This window comes from Chrysochloris asiatica, unplaced genomic scaffold (assembly GCF_000296735.1).
Source record: "Chrysochloris asiatica unplaced genomic scaffold, ChrAsi1.0 scaffold00017, whole genome shotgun sequence".
Lineage (NCBI taxonomy): Eukaryota > Metazoa > Chordata > Mammalia > Afrosoricida > Chrysochloridae > Chrysochloris > Chrysochloris asiatica.
In genome coordinates, this window is record NW_006408535.1 from 21109911 (window position 1) to 21126994 (window position 17084).

General features: G+C 36.7%; 1 pseudogene; it reads right to left on the minus strand.

Annotated features, from left to right (window-relative positions):
• The window catches only part of LOC102830526, a 28424-nt pseudogene extending 17181 nt beyond the window's left edge, over positions 1-11243 (minus strand).
• Between the last annotated feature and the right edge of the window lie 5841 nt (positions 11244-17084).

Consider the following 17084-nt stretch of genomic DNA (forward strand, 5'->3'; position numbering starts at 1 on the left):
TTCTCCCTTGATGGTCCTAGGGTCCTGTGTTTCTGGATTGTAAGATTAGCTACTCCCCTGGTTTTGGTTTTTTTTTACAAAATTTCTACCTTTACAATTGTGACAGTCACAATTAGTCATGATAACAGTTACTCACTATTAAATCATAAGTCTTATCTCCATCTCTTTTTGCCAGACCCATGTAGACAAAATGAAAACTATTCAGTGGGGACTCTATCATTTCCCACACACTCATAAGCTAAAGTCTCTCTTGAAACCTTGTAAGCTAGTCACTTTGTGCCTTTATCGCCCCCTCATTTTAGGTAACCAATGTCTAAGTTGCCCATCCCTATCTACCCTGTATACAGAGGGGATAGCATAGACACTTGATGTGAAGACTCCTCTCTCTGTTTGTCAAATTGTAGCAATTTACCCCTCATTTCCTTTATCAATTTTTTTTTTCTTTCCTCTAGTCAAATTGTGATTATCAAGCCACTGAGGCTAGATCAAATGGGTACTATCTGCAAGTTTGGGTATTCTTGTGCCTCTCCCCTCCCCTCACTATTTGTATCCATCACTAAGCTGGATGCTCTAGTCCTCTGTGGCAACATCCTTGTCCATGGGCTCAGGTGTCCCCAAGTCTCACCACACTTTGAACCAACCAGCCCTTCCTCTTCTCTCTCTCATCTCCAGGTCAATGGGAGTCTATGGAACGTGGTTGAACTCAACCCATTTCTTCATTGCTGCCTTTCCCCCTCTTCCACTCACCAGTACACCACTGTGGTAGCCAGCAAGCTTACATGACTGTTCATGTGTTCCCTTTGATTTTCAGTCGAATTTCCAACTTTCATTTAATCAACAATATTTTATTTACTAGACTCCTAATTCATATAGATCTCTATGTTAAGTTTATATAGCAATAGTCAAAAAAGGGAGGACACAAGAATATTGCCCATAAAACATTTATATGATATATTAGGGAACTAAGGCATACAGCAAGAAGACTTTTCACAGCAGAACAAAGCACTCCCCAGTCCTGAACCATCCTCACAATTGTTATATTTGAGCCCATTGCTGCTGCCACAGTTCCAATCCATCTCTTTGGGGGTCTTCCTCTTTTTCACTGACCCTCCACTTTACTAACCATAGTTTCCTCCAGTGACTGGTCCCTCCTGATACCATGTTCAAAGTATGAGAGATGAAATTTCGCCAGTCTGGCTGTACTTCCTCCAACACAGATTTGTTTGTTCTTCTGACAGTCTATGGTACTTTTAATATTCTTCTCAAACATATAATTAAAGCACATCAATTCTTCTAAGGTCTTCCTTATTCATTGTCCAAGTTTCACAAACATATGAAGCTATTGAAAATACCATGGCTTTGGTCAGATACATGTTAATCCTCAAACTGATATTTTTGCTCTTGAACTCTTTAAAGAGGTCTTTTGCAGCTGATTTGCCTAATCTAATATGTCATTTGGTTTTTCGACTACTGCTTTCAGGAGAGTTGATTGAGGATCCAAGCAAAATGAAGTCTTTGACAACTTCAAAATTTTCTCCATTTATTTCAGAAGATGTGACAAATACTTTTATTAAGCAGAGTTACATAAGAATCAAGAAAAGGAAAAACAGAGGCATAATCACATTGAGATGGGATTAATCATGGGAAACTTTCCAGAGAAAATTAGTCTGGGGTCAGGTTTTGAAGTAAAGAAGGACTATTTATTGGAAAGTAGTGAAAGGAAATTTAAGTACACCAGAAGGGAATTAAATGCCATTCAAAAAAGACTTACTACATTTATTTTACATGGAAGGCACTAGATTCAGAGCTTGAGTGATATACAAAAGAACCAAACACTGTTCCTACCCTCATGATTTCTCCATTTAGTGATGGATACAAATAGTTAAACACTAAAACCATATGCCAAGTTTCACAAGGAGAATCACATAAAATTCTCAAAGAATGGAAAAAGTATTGTTTCAGTCCTAAGAGCTGTGAATCAGGACTCCAACATGTTTTCAATTACCTGTGTTACTTCTTTCATTCCTCTCCATGATCCATAGTGCAAATCTCTAAAGCATATAATCACAGTATGTCTTCAGTACACTAGTATTTGGGCTGTATTCCGGGCAAGAAGAGAGAAAAAAATGAGAGGAAAAAGACACAAGCAAATTGACTGTGCCATCTACTTTCTCTCCATTCCAGGAGTTTTCATGAAGATTCCTCTTACTACTTCCTTACATCTCCTTGAACTATATTGTGCCATTAACTACAAGGGAGGTTTTTCTTATCATTTTGGTCAGGTCAAATTGCCACAACAAATCAGTTATGTAGTAAGGGAAGTAAGGATATATGCAGGCTGGGACGCCAATCTTATTTCCTAGGTTAGGGTTAAGAAAGAAGTTCATATATAGAAAGCACTGAATGTGAGGAAAGGTGTTGAAGAAGCATTATGAAAAACAATAACTGACAGAAATTGTATTAACAATTGTACATAGCATAGGCTAAAAAATGATCATTTGAAACAAAATTTGTTTTTTAGATTTCTGAAGTAAAGAGTTGAGATAGCTTCAATTCAAATTATTGTAGTTAACCTCTGGAAATGATCATTTGAAAGGTGACCTGAGGAAATAATCCTCAACGTCTGTTAGTGAAAAAGTCAAAGGATTGTGTGTTTGTATATATGATGTTTATATGTATTTGTGTGTGTGTGTGTAAGAGAGAGAGAGAGAGAGAGAATCTAGATTTGCATTTATTTTACAATTGGCAAGTTTTAAGAATCACAAAGACTGTAGCTCATTTCCAGACATGGAAAAGTGAAAAAATTTTTAAATTGTCAGGAAGTTGGAAGGCAAATGCTTGAGGAGGAAAAAAGTACATGGGTAGTAGTTTTTTTTTTTTTTTAATATATATAGTAAGTTTTCTAAAAGATACAAATATAGTACATCTCATGGATGCACAATTGGAAACACACAGCAATGAAATTTGGGTTTCCCTCTTGCATGCATTCACACACACTATAATCCTTCTGGTTTTCGCCAGTGTAGTTAACTGGCACCTCACTAAACTAAAAATGTAGGAGTTGTCCTTTTTTCCTGTCCTCAACACTCACGCCCAAACAGCAGCAATTCCTATAAGAATTACTTTCAAGTATTTTTTAATTAGACCATTTGTTACCATCTTCACTGCTACCATCCGAGTTTTCAAGCTTCCAACATCTCTTTCCTGGATTCCTAGAGTATTATTTTACTTACTTTCTGCAGTCTTATCCCTCACAATGTCATTTCCTGGTGACAACCAGAGTGATCTTTATAAAAATATAAATCAGATTATGCCAATTGTTTGCTCAAAACAATCTAATAGCTTTCTATTGTTACTAGAATAAAAAGCCTCAGATTGCTCATCATGACTTACGTAGTCATACATGATCTGATCCTTCAACGCTCTTCCATTTATTTTCTCCACACTGACATACATAACATTTGTCCTGTGTACAGAGTCCATTCCCCGCTGAGTGTCTTTGCATTCACTGCTTTCTATCCCCTCCCCAATAGATGATGGTTGTTGTTAGTTAGTCACCATAAAGTCAGTTCCAACTATGGGAATCTTATGGTTAACAGAACAAAATACAGAGTGCTGTGCTACCTTCATGATCATTGATGTGTTTGGATTCATTGTTGTGACTGTTGTATCAATCCATCTCATTAACCGTGACCCTCATTTTTGTTAATTGTCTACCAAACATGATATTCTTTTCTAGCGATTGCTCTTTCCTGATATGGCCTAAAGAAGTGAGCTGAAATTCACCATCCTCCCTTCTAAGAAGCATTTTGGTTTTATTTCTTCAAAGATTGATTTGTTTGTTCCCTTGACAGTCCATGATATATTCAATATTCTTCACACACATCAATTTTCCTTCAGTCTTCCTTATTCATTGTCCAGCTTTTGCATGCTTGTAACCACATCATCCAAATGACATCACCTGAAAACCCATATGATTGCTTCCATATATCTCTCTAGATTTAGACTTGTTTTCTTCATTGTAATTTAGTATCTAATATGTGTGACTTGTTTTGTATTGTGTGTCTTATGTCTGTACACTAGAATGTAAGATCAATAACACAGGTATGTAAATAGTTATACTTGTTATTGTTTCTCTGCATTTAGGAGCAGCTTCTATCTCATGGTAAGTATTCAATAAATGCTTGTCAAATTAATGCATAATTATAATGGACACTGAAAGATGTCTGCTGGTTTGTGTTTGAAATGATATAAATTTTTGGACTAGCTAATGAAAATCCAGAAGAATTATAAATACTCTCTTGCAGTAATAAAAATAATGCTGTAGTAGAAAAGCAATAAATTGTTTTAAGTTGTTCTGGAGCATTCTTTCTTAGCGCAAAGCAGGTACAGGGAACAGGACCATTCAGGTTTAAAATTAAACTAAAAAGCAATATAAGGATCAGGGACTGCATAGTAGAATGATTTGCTCTTGGTAAATGCCCTTGAATTGGTTCCAACTCATAGCAACCCTGTATAGTGTTTTTGAGGTTTTAAATCTTCACGAGAGCAGAAAGCCTCATCTTTCTCCCACGGAGCAAATGGCAGGCTTGCATGGTGGACCTTTTGGTTCGCCATCCGGTGCTTATCGTATGGAGCCACCATACTTCCAGTATAGTGACAACACCCAGTTTACTCAGAACAGTACTGCTTTACAACTATTCTTCCACCTTATTTATTAACCATGGCCCCTTTCATTCTAAAGAGTGTTCTTTTGAAGGAAAATGATATGGCTGACCTAAGTCTAGGATGCTATAGAACTACACATGGAGTTTCTACAACCCAGTGAAGAGTGAACGGAGATGCCATGGAAGTGCTGGGCCATGTTACATACGCCTTGAAAATGCAGAACAACTCAGAATGTTTTCCAAAGGCCTAAGTCTCAAAGGAACCAATGAAGACTTTTCCACCAGCTGCTTCACTGACTTTGCTAAAAGCAATCATCCAGGGAACAAAGCCTGAGCTCCTGCAAAAGTATTTGGCATAAAGGAATTAACACTGCTACTTCTGATGCAAGAACAGCATGTACTTCACTGAATCCTCAAGTCAAACCAAAAATGGAAGGAATCCCAGAATGCCAGCTGGGCTAGGCTCTTGCTTTAGGAAGCTGAAAAAAAACAACACAAAAAACCAGCTTGATCTGATGCCTAAGGGCATTTATGCGATCTATAGGTAATATGGGTTATATGAAGATAACATTACATGAACAAGCTATGTTACTGTATGCCAGCTTTTCTACTGGATTTGTAGCTATGGATCTAATGATATCTCAATTTTCGATAGATTTCCCCCAGCTCTGAATCTGGAGAGAAAAATTTCAATACATCTTACTGTCTTTCTTTCATACTTTGTCTCTCATACTTCAGAAATATTGTCAGGAGGGACCAGTCCCTGGAGAAGGATATTATGTTTGGTAGAGTGGAGAGTCCGAGAAAAAGAAGAAGACCCCCAGCTAAATGAATTGGCACAGTGGCGTCAGCAGTGGGCTCAAGCATAGCAACGATTGTGAGGTTGGCGCAGGACTGGGCAGTGCTTCATTCTGTTGTGCATAGAGTTGCTATGAGTCAGTATTGACTCAATGATACCTGACAATAACAGCAACTGGTTTTCTCTGTAAAACTCTTATTAGAAGTTTTGTTAGCAGAATTCATGCTAGTTAACCTGCACAGGTACATGCTTGGAGCTTTATGTATGTTATATCAATAAAGCTTCCAAGTACTCTAGGAAGTAGATCCTATTGGCATTCCTTTTTTTTTAATATTGCCATTCCTGACAAATCTGGGACTAAGTGAGTTTTAGCAATTTGTCCCAAATCTCCTAAGTAATAAGTTGAAGTAGAATTCAAACCTAGGTCTGCAGATTACAAAACCAGTACTTAGTATATACCCTAGAGAAATAAGAGATGTGACACAAATAGATACATGCACACCCATGTTCATCACAGCACTGTTCACAATAGTTATAGTTATTAAGTGCTATTGAGCCAGTTTTGACCCATAGCAACCCTGTATAGGGTTTCCATGGAGCAACTGGTGAGCTTGAACCGCCGACCTTGCAGTTTAAACTGAATTTGCAGCCCAACACATTAACCCACAGCACCACACCAGGACTCCAATAGTAGAATGATAGAAACAACCTAAATGCCTATCAATGGAAGAGTTGGACAAACAAACGTTGGTACATACATTTGATGAATAGTAATACATCTCTAGAATACTTTACAACTTGTATACACCTGGAAATCACTGTCCTGTGTGAAATAAGTCAGTCACAAAAGGACAAATATTATAAAAGACCACTACTATAAATTTTTAAAAAAATTAATGTTCACTTAGAAGATATATTCTATGTGTATGGAAGGGTGGAAGAGAAGCAGAGAGTGAGCCATTGGATGGAGGTAGACACATAATAAAAATAAATATAAGTAAAATGGATGTTTATTGCGAAACAAAATCTGTACTCAATCATTTCACTCTAATTTTTTAATAACGCTATTATTAAGGATGCAGTGCATTGGCTGAGCAGGGTTTTCTTGTGTTTGTTCTTCTTGTAGTCCATGGTACTTTAAATAGTTTTCTCCAACATCATAATGCAAATGCATCAATTCTTCTTTATTCATTGTCCTGCTTTCCCATGCAAATAAGGTGATTGAAAATACAATGGCTTGGGTCAGGCGGGCCTTAGTCTTTGTTCTTTAACTTACAGCAAGCAAGGTTGTGTCATCCATACATCTTGGGCTGTTAATGAGTCTTCTTCCAATCTTTAAAGAAATCCTTTGCATCAGATTTGCATAGTGCTAGTGCAATACTTCCTTTGATTCTGTAACTGCCACTGCTATGAGTGTTGACTGCAGATCAAGTAAAATGAAATAATTACAACTTCAGTCTCTTCTACATTTATCATGATACTATTTATTGGTCCGCTTGTGAGGATTTCTGTTTTCTTAACATTGAGGTACGATTCATACTGCAGGCTTTGATCTTTATCAGTACATACTTACAAGAAGCAAAGTTGTGTCATCCACATATCTCTGGTTTTAATGGATCTTCCTCGAATCATGATGCCATATTCCTCTTCATATAATCCAGCTTTTCAGATTATTTTCTCAACATAAAGATTGACTAAATATGGTGAAAGTTTGCACCCCTGTTGCATACCTTTCTGATTTATTCAGTATCTCCTTGTTCTGTTCCAATGACTGCCTCTTGTTCTATGTGCAGTTCTCCCATGAGCACAATTAAGTGTTCTGGGATTCCCATTCTTCACAATGTTATTCATAGTTTGTTATGATCCACACAGTTGATTGCCTTCACATAGTCAATAAAATACAAGTAAACATCTTTCTGGTACTCTCTGCTTTTACCCAAGAACCATCTAACACCAGCAACGATATCCCTGGTTCTATGTCCTCTTCTGACTCTAGCTAGAATTTCTGGCATTGCCCTGCCAATGTACTGCTGCAACTGTTTTTTAATTATCTTAAACAAAATTTTATCTGCATGTGACATTAATGATACTGTTCAACGATTTCTGCATTACATATGGTCACCTTGTTTTGGAATGGAAACAAATATGGATCCTATCTAATCAGTTGGCCAAGTAGATGTCTTCCAAATTTCTTCCCATAGACAAGAGAGAGCCTGCAGAGCTAGCTATCTCAGTTTATTGAAACAATTCAATCTTTATTCCGTTATTCTTGTTGTCTTCTGTTTTGTCAATGTCTTCAAAGCAGTTTAGGCTTCTTGCTCCACTACCATCAGCTCTTGATCATCTGCTACCTCTTGAAATGACAACATCAGCCAGTTTGTGTGGGTACAGTGACTGTATCTCTTCACCTTTTTTGGATACATCCTGCATCATTTAGTATTTTGCCTATACACTTCTTCTGTATAAAAACTCAAGGCTTCAAGTGTTTTACAGTTTTGTTGTTTTGTTTTTTTTTTGGCTTGACAAACATTGAGAGCAATCTTCTTTTTTGGTTTTCTGACTCCAGGTCTTTACACATTTCATTATGATGTTTTACTTTGTCTTCTTGAGCTATCCTTTGAAATGTTCTGTTAAGTTCTTTTACATCATCATTTCTTCCCATTGCTTTAACTTCCCTAGTTCAAGAGAAAGTTTCCAAGTCTCTTCTGAGATTTATTTCACTCTTTTCTGTTTTTTTTTTTTTTTGACTGTAGAACTTATTTTAATAAACTTTTAGAAAAGACAAAAACATCATTTTCAGCATAATCTCCTTGCTTGTCAATATACTTCGTTTTAGGCTAAGCTGTGAGCCACGAATGCACCACTGTCTTAACTTTTTAATTAGAGGTGAATCTTCATCCTCAAAGGGCTGTTTCAGGGTACCAAACAGGTGAAAGTCTGATGGAGCAAAATCAGGACTATAGGGAGGATGCTTTTAACACCTCAAAAGGAAGTTTTGCAGAGGTGCCTGGACATGCATTGTCATGCAAGATCACAATGCCCTTAGATACCAGCTCTCTGCATTTAATCCTAAATTCAGGCTTCAGCTCTTCAGTGAGCGTCTCACTGTAAGAAGCACTGTTGATTGTTGAACGTTTCTCCTGATATTGTTCCAATACTGGCCCTTGAGAATCCCAGAAAACTGTAAGCATCAATTTCCAGCTGATGGTTGACTTTTGAACTTTCTCTTGGTCGGTGATTGAGGATGTTCCCAGTGTATACTCTGCTGTTTACTCTCATGCTTGTAGTAATGCTCTAAGGCTCATAGTATTTCCTGTCTTTTTAATGACCTTTTGCTTTCCTCAACAATGATGTTCTTGATGTCATCCCACAACACATGGGATCATCATGCATTAGTGTTCAATGTTTCAAATCTATTCTTGACCTCTCAAGTTTAGGTGGATTATACTCTTATTTTGGTTCTCCTGAACTTGGTTTAATTTTCTTCATCTTCAGTCTGAACTTGCATATGAGATGAGCAATTGATGATCTGCTCCAGTCTCCCCCTGGCCTTGTTTTAGCTGATGTCATTGAACTAATTCATTGTGTCTTTCCACAGATTATCCCTTAAGCAATTTGAATCTTGTGTATTTCACCTGTGAAGTCCATGTGTATAGTCACTATTGATGTTGTTAGAAAAAGTTATTTTCAATAAATAAGTCTTGCATAATTCTCTCATGCCATTTCCAGCATTGTTCCTATCAATAATGCCATATTTTCCAACTACTGATCCTCCCTCTTTGTTTCCAGTTTTTGAATTCCAATTATCAGTTATTATCAGTGCATTTTAATTTCTCGTTTGGTCAATTTTAGATGAAGAAATTAGTAGAATTCTTCAATTCTTAATCATTGATGTTGAATGTTGGTGTGTTCATTTGAATAATAGTTGCACTAACTGGTCTTCCTTTTAGGCACATATATCCTATCCTATCACAGACAGTCTTGTACTTCAAGATAGAGCTTGAAATGTTGTTTTTGGCAATGAGTCCTTCACTATTCTTCCTGAGTTCATTATTCCTGACATAGTAAATCATATGGTTGTTCTATTCAAAATAGCCCATGTCAGTCCATTTCATTTACTTAATGCCTAGGATATTGATCTTTATGCATTCCATTTCATTTTTTATGACTTCCAATTTTCCTAGATTCATACTTTGTACATACCATGTTCTGATTATTAATGGATATATAGAGAGTTGTCTCATTTTGAGTCATGCCACAGTAGCAAATGAAGGTACTGAAAACTTTGCTTCATTCAAGTCCTTGGGTCGACTCTACTTTGAAGAGGCAGCTCTTATTTTGAGTGCCTTCAAACCTGAGGGATTCATCTTCCAGCACTGTATTAGACAATGTTTTGCTCCTACTCATGCAGTCTTCAGTAGCTAATCTCTTAGAAGGAAACTGTCGATTCCTTCTAGTCTACTCTTAGTCTGGAAGCTCCATTGAAACCTGTCCACCATGGTGATTCTGCTAGTATTTAAAACACCAGTGGCATCTCTTCTAGTATCACAGCAACATGCCAACCACTACAGTATCACAAAACGACAGATGTGTGGAGCATCTTTTTCTATACAGGCCAACCAGGAAGGGCTGCTTTATGTTCCTTAAATTGGACTTGGTTCCCGAGTTAATCTTTAGCTTTGGCTTCCATTCTCCTTCATTATCATCGCCCATCCACCTACACATTTTCTCTTTTAAGCCTCTCTAACTGCTTGGTAGCGTAGTGGTTACGGATCGGGCTGTGAACCGCAAGGTCAGCAGTTCGAAACGACCAGCAGTTCCGCAGGAGAAAGATGAGGCTTTCTATCCCGTAAAGATTTACAGCCTCAGAAACCCTGTACAGGGTCGCTATGAGTCAGAACTGACTCCACGGCACTTAACAACAACAACAATAACAACTGCTTTGCAAGCTCAGTTTAATGAATATGTGTGACCACTTTGGACTCCATTTGAACATTGAATACACTCATAGCTTTGTTGAAGACAGAAAGGCCTTCTGTTCTTTCGTGGGTGGTTGTAGTTACCACAGACTGAGGATGACCTACTAGACTAATCTTGATGGGCATAGTTTCTGTGGAACAATGCAAACCTGCTCTCTGCATTTCTTTAACAGCATCAACGCCTTCATAACCTTAACAAACTATTTTAGTATCTGCTTGAATTTTAACAGCCTGTGGAGTCAAACACCTACTAATATTGTCAATGAGTACTTGTTGTTCATTTCAATTCAAATCTACCTATCAAAAATAACTGGGTCAGAAACTGCACACTTAACTGTATCATAGGCACCGTTTCCAGATCTCTAGTACTTGTCATCAACCACACAGACTGTCCTCTGGAACAGGCTTTCCAACTGCTCACCCTTGATATATTCTAACACCTCAGACACATGACAAAGAATGCTGTAAACAGTTTTCAATTCGGTGAATCTGTCTTCACATTTGATTGCTTCCTCTGGAGAAACTCTTTTTTTTTGACAGATCAATATATCCTTTTTCTTTGTTTACTCTAATGACAGCTAGACATTTATTCCTGCCAATTCAGATGCGTTTGTTTATAAAATGGATACACCTTCTGCAAAATTCATGGAGTAGAATCATGACTTCAATGTTGTTGTATCATAGCAAGTTGACATCAGCACCAATTTTATTAATGAACCTTACATCTACCATCACTGCATCATCCACATCAGGAAATTTGTATTGATAAAAATTTTCTGAACAAGATAAAGACCTCATGTGTCTTGAATTTTCTCTTAAAGATATTGCTGTTGTTGTTGTTATGAGCTGTCGAGTCAGTTCTGACTCATAACAGCCCTGTAAAGAGTTTCTGAGACATAGCTGGTAAGGTTTGAACTGCAGACCTTATGGTTCATACCAACCTTGCGGTCCAGTGCATACCACATCTGAACTTCCTTAAAGATATGTGTGTGTGTGTGTGTGTGTGTGTGTATGTCCTGGTATGGCTCTGTAGGATAAGCACTGGACTGCTAACCACAAGGTCAGTGATTGAAACCTACTAGCTGCATCTCAGAAACCATATACAGGGTCACAATAAGTTAAAACCAACTTTAAAGCATACTACAAAATAGGGAGAAAGAGAAGAGAAAGAACTCCAAATTCATTTCCAAGATAATCAACTCATTTAAAATGAATTGATAAAGAAGCATAGAAGGACCTTGATAATGAATGCTATGTATGACCTTGGAATCATCTTTGATTTCTTCTGTTGTTGTTGTTAGGTGCCAGTGAGTCAGAGCTGACTCAGAGCAACCATATGTACAGCAGGACGAAACACTATCCAGTCTTGCACCAACTTCACAATCATTGCTATGCTTGAGCCCATTGCTACTGCCAATCCATATCATTTGAGGTCTTCCTCTTTTTCACTGACCCTCCACTTTACCAAGCATGATGTGTTTCTCTAGGTTCCAGTTCCTCCTGATAATATGTCCAAAGTATAAGAGACAAAGTCTGACCATCATGACTTCCAAGGAGCATTCTGGCTGTACTTGTAACACAGATTTATTTGTTCTTTTGTCAGTCCATGGTACTTTCAATATTCCCCTTCAACATCATAATTCAAATGCTACAATTCTTCGGTGGTTCTTCCATGGGTGGTCTTTATTCACTGCCAAACATTCACATGAATATGAGGTTATTGAAAACACCATGGCTTGTGTCAGGCACACCTCAGTCCTCAAACTGACTTTGCTCTTGAACACTTTCAATAGGTCTTGTGCAGCAGGTTTGCCTAATGCAATATATAATTTGATTTCTTGACTGCTGCTTCCATGAGTGTTGATGGTTGATCCAAGCAAAATTAAATCTTTGACAAATTGAATCTTTTGTCCATTTATATGGATGTTATTATCTGGTCCAGTGGTTAGGATTTTAGTTTTCTTTACATGGTGGTGCAATGCATACTAAAGCCTAATGCATTTGATCTTCATCTGTGAGAGTTTCAAGTCCTCTTCACTTTCAGCAAGCAAGGTTGCATCACCTACATATTGCAGGTTGTTAATGAGTCTTCCTCCAATCCTGATGCCATGCTCTTCTTTATATAATTCAGTTACTCATATTATTTGCTCAGCATACAGATTGAGTACGTATGGTCAAAGAATACACTCCTGAGATACACCTTTCCTAATTTTAAACTAGTCATTGTTCCCTTGTTCTGTTCAAACAATGTTCTTTTCAAACAATTGCCTCTTGGTCTTTGTACAGGTTCCTCATGAGCACAATAAAGGGTTCTGGAATACACTTTATCCACAATTTGTCCATAGCTTGTCATAATCAACATAACCAAAAGCCTTTTCATAGTCAATAAAGCACAGGTAAACATCTTTGTGGTATTCTCTGGTTTCAGTCAAGATCCGTCAGACATTGTCAATGATATCCCTTGTTCCACATCCTCTTCTGAATCCAGCTTGAACCTCTGGTAGTTCTCTATTAATGTACTGTTTCAACCATTCTGAATTATCTTTGCCAAAATTTTAGTTGTATGCAATATTAATGATATTGTCCAATGATCCATCATCTCTCTTTGGAATGGGCACAAATATGGATCTCTTCTAATCAGTTGGCTAGATAGTTATCTTCCAAATCTCTTGGCAAAGATGAATGAGCGCCTCCAGCACCACATCAGTTTGTTGTAAGATTTCCATATGCACTTTGTCAATTCCTAGAGCCTTGTTCTTTGCCAATGCATTCAGTGCTCCTTGGACTTCTTCCATTAGTATCATTGTTTCTTTATCATATGCTACCTCTTGAAATGGTTGAGCATTGACCATTTATTTTTGGTACAGTAACTCTGTGTATTCCTTCCATCCCATTTTGATTCATTCTGCATTAGTTTATATTTTGCCCATAGAATCCTTCAACATTATAAGTCAAGGGTTGAAATTTTTCTTCAGTTCCCTCAGCTTGAGAAACGCTGAGCGTGTGCCTTTGGTGTTTTATTCCAGGTTTTGCATATTTCAATATAATATTTGACTCTGTCTTTTTGAGGTGCCCTATGCAATTTTCTGCTCAGCTCTTTTGCCTTTGCATTTCTTCCAATTGCTTTAGCATCTCTATGCTGGAGTGCAAGTTTCAGAGTCTCTTTTGGCACCCATTTTGGTCTTTTCTTTTACAGCTCTTTCTCTTCATTTTGAGTTGTGCCCCAACAGTACATGAAGGTTCTACAATCTTTACTCCATTTGCATCATCACAGTAACCTCTACTTTGAGGGCAGCTTTTTCCCAGTCAGATTTTGAATGCCTTCCATAATCTCTGGCACTAGATCTAACAATATTCTGGTGCTCTACATCATATTTCAATATTCATTATTCTGGTGTTATTGGACAGTGTTCTACTGTTATACATAAGGTTTTCAGTGACTAAATATTTAGAAGGAGTCCGTCTCACCTTCTTCCTAGTCTGTGTTAGTCTGTAAACTCCATTGACACCTGTCTACCATGAGTGAATTTGCTGGTATTTAAAATACTGGTGGCATAGCTTCCAGAATCACAGCAACTCACAAACCACCACAGTACAACAAAGTGACACATGAGTGGTGGTTGCTTTCTTCTACACCTTTCATATCTAATCTCAGCAAGTCTTGTCAATGCTTCCTAAATTTGTCTCACCTCTGAGACACTTTCTTCACCCTCACTTTTCTCATCAAATCTCCTGTCAACTGAAGCCTTCCAACTCAGTGGTTCACAATTTAGTAGCACATCAACATTTTAAAAGTTCTAAATTAAATCTAACATGTTGCCAAAGTAGCAAAACATTGTTTGAATTGGTCTCTTTGTTTCTGGTCTCCATCCTCTTCAAGTCATCTTTCACAAAACTTAGTTTCTTTCTAAAGTTCAGATTTATAAATACAATTATTCTGTTTTAAACACTTCCATTACTTTAGTATTATATTCTAAGATTTCCTACTTTAAACATAATCAACATTGTCAGTTTAATGTGCCTTCTTTCACAGATGGGACCTAATCACACTGGACCACTCACCACCACTAGAAACAAGCCATTCATTTTTATACCTGGTCTATTCTACTGATTTTCATACTTTGACAAAATATGTAAAAGAGTTTGTTTACATGCACATTCCATGTTTATCTGCATTATTGCATAAAATATTCCAAAAAACTTTCCTGATAAAAAACAACCAGAAATTTAATTAAACCTAGTTTTCTATGCAATTACTAGATCACAGGATATAAGGAAACTTATAAAAGAAAGCATCCTTTCTTTTACAGGAGAATATTTCCTGTTAAATGAACCTAGAATGGGGTAGGAAAGTAGCAAGAAAATGAGAAAGATAGAGCTTCCCTGGAGGTAAATACCAACATTAGCACTTCTATCAAGAAAACAGTCTTGAGCAAGCCTCCAGGAAAAAGGGTTTATATAGGACAGGGGCTTTAGGAAGAAACTAAAGTAATTTCAGGTTGATATTATCCTTTCATCAGTATAGTCTTGAACTAACATCAAGGAAGGAGCACTGAACCTGACATGTTTGCATTAGCCAGGGACTCTAGGGGGTGGGGGAAAAGCTAAAACTAAATAATAATCAAATTCTTACTAAATGAAGACAACATAGCATGGTTGGTACTGCAAAGAAGCTTATGCTCCAACAGTGAAGACAAATAAATATAATCTGCTCTAATAGGGTATGCTGAATATTGACAACATGTTATAGTTGCAAACAGGTATCCAAGATTCTCAGAAATTAAGATTACACAAAGATGAGTCAGAAATGTCTCTAACATGAAAAAAAAAAAGTCTCCATGAGTGATAATCAGTAGAAAAAAAGAACAGAGTTAGAGGTCAAAGGACTTTAGATATTGACATTATGATAATCAAAATATTAAATTTCCACAAATTGAATATGTTAAAAATGGATTCTGCAATCATAAACAATGAAGAAAGTATATAAAAACATGAGTAGATTTTTAAAAGGCAAAACTAAATTGTCATGTATACAACATATTAGTTTGAAGGTAAAAATACAAGAACATTTTAAATAGCAAATTAGATAGAGTTGAAGTGAAAATTAGTGAGTGGGAAGATAAACCTTAAGAAATTATCCAGAATGCATAACAAAGAACAAGGAGATGAAAATGATGAATGAAAGTTTAAAAATATAGAGACTATTATATATGTTATATAATCTTAGTGAGCTAGAATTATGAGGAGCAATTTTTGAAAGACAATAATGAGACTTTAATAAAATGAAAATATTCCTCCACCAGGTTTTCATCAACAGCAAAATGGAATTTAAAAATTGTGTTTAGTTCACATGGTGAAATATTACATAGTCATACAAATGAATAAAGACTAAGTCAATATAAGTTATTATTAGTAACATAATGGTGGATCAAATAATATGTAGCAATTATGATATGCATTCTTAGACATATTTTTTCTATGTTCTTCAGATTTGATATTTACTACTGACCTGTCTTCAAGTGTGATAAGCCTCTTTCCTCTTCTATATAATCTTCTTCCCATCAAAACATTTTTAAGAATTTTAGATATTATACTATAAATACAATATGTAAATAGAATAGTGGCTCAGCAGAGTCTCCTGAGTCTTCAGAAGTGCACAGGTGTCTTATTGTTTCTAAATAAGTGTCTTCCCCCATGCACAGACCAATCATTAGCAAAGCATGCCATTCAGAAGATACCGCACTTACTCTTCTACCTGACAGCCAACAACTAGGTTTTATTCTCCATGTTATCTGGATAGTGATATTTTGAGCCTGGTAGAAAAGATTATATAATAAAGCAGTTAAAAGAATTAGCTAATAGGATTTCATTAAGTTGAACTTACCAGTACCTATGTGAAAATTTTAAACCCCTGAATAGGAAAAAGATTGTAGATGAGAAGAAAGAGGTTCATTGAACATGAAGATAGGTAAATAGAAATATCCAGTCTCAAGAGTATAAGAAAAAATAATTTATTTAAATAAAGTGAACTATGTCTCTGGTGGCCTGTGGAACAACAGCAACCTTTTTAAAGCCATGTGTAATTAGTAAACCCACTGCTTGTCTGTCAGTTTGTCATACTGTGGTAGCTTTTGTGTTTCTGTGATGCTAAAAGTATTGCCAGTGGTGTTTTAGATACCAGCAGAGCCACCCATCATGGAGAGGTTACAGTAAAGCATGAAGAATAAGACACATAGGAAGAAGGCAAGGCAGTCTGAATGGTTAGTCACAGAGAATTTTATGAATAGCAGTGAAACACTGTGTGGTATAGCACCAGAAGAGAAGCCCCTCAGGTTGGAAGGCAATCAAAATATGACTGGGGAGGAACTGCTTCCTCAAAGCACAGTTGACCTTAATGACACACAACTGAAAATGAGAAGAAACAGCTAGAAGTACCCACTAATATTCAGAATATGGACTGGACATATACACGTAAGTAAAATATATAAATTATGAGTCTAGGAAAATTGAAAGTCATTGAAAATGAAATGGAAGACATAAAGATTGATGTCCTAAGCATTGTTGTTGTTAGGTACTGACCCATATCGACCTTATGCACAGCAGAACAAAAAATGGCCTGATCCTGGGCATACCTCACTA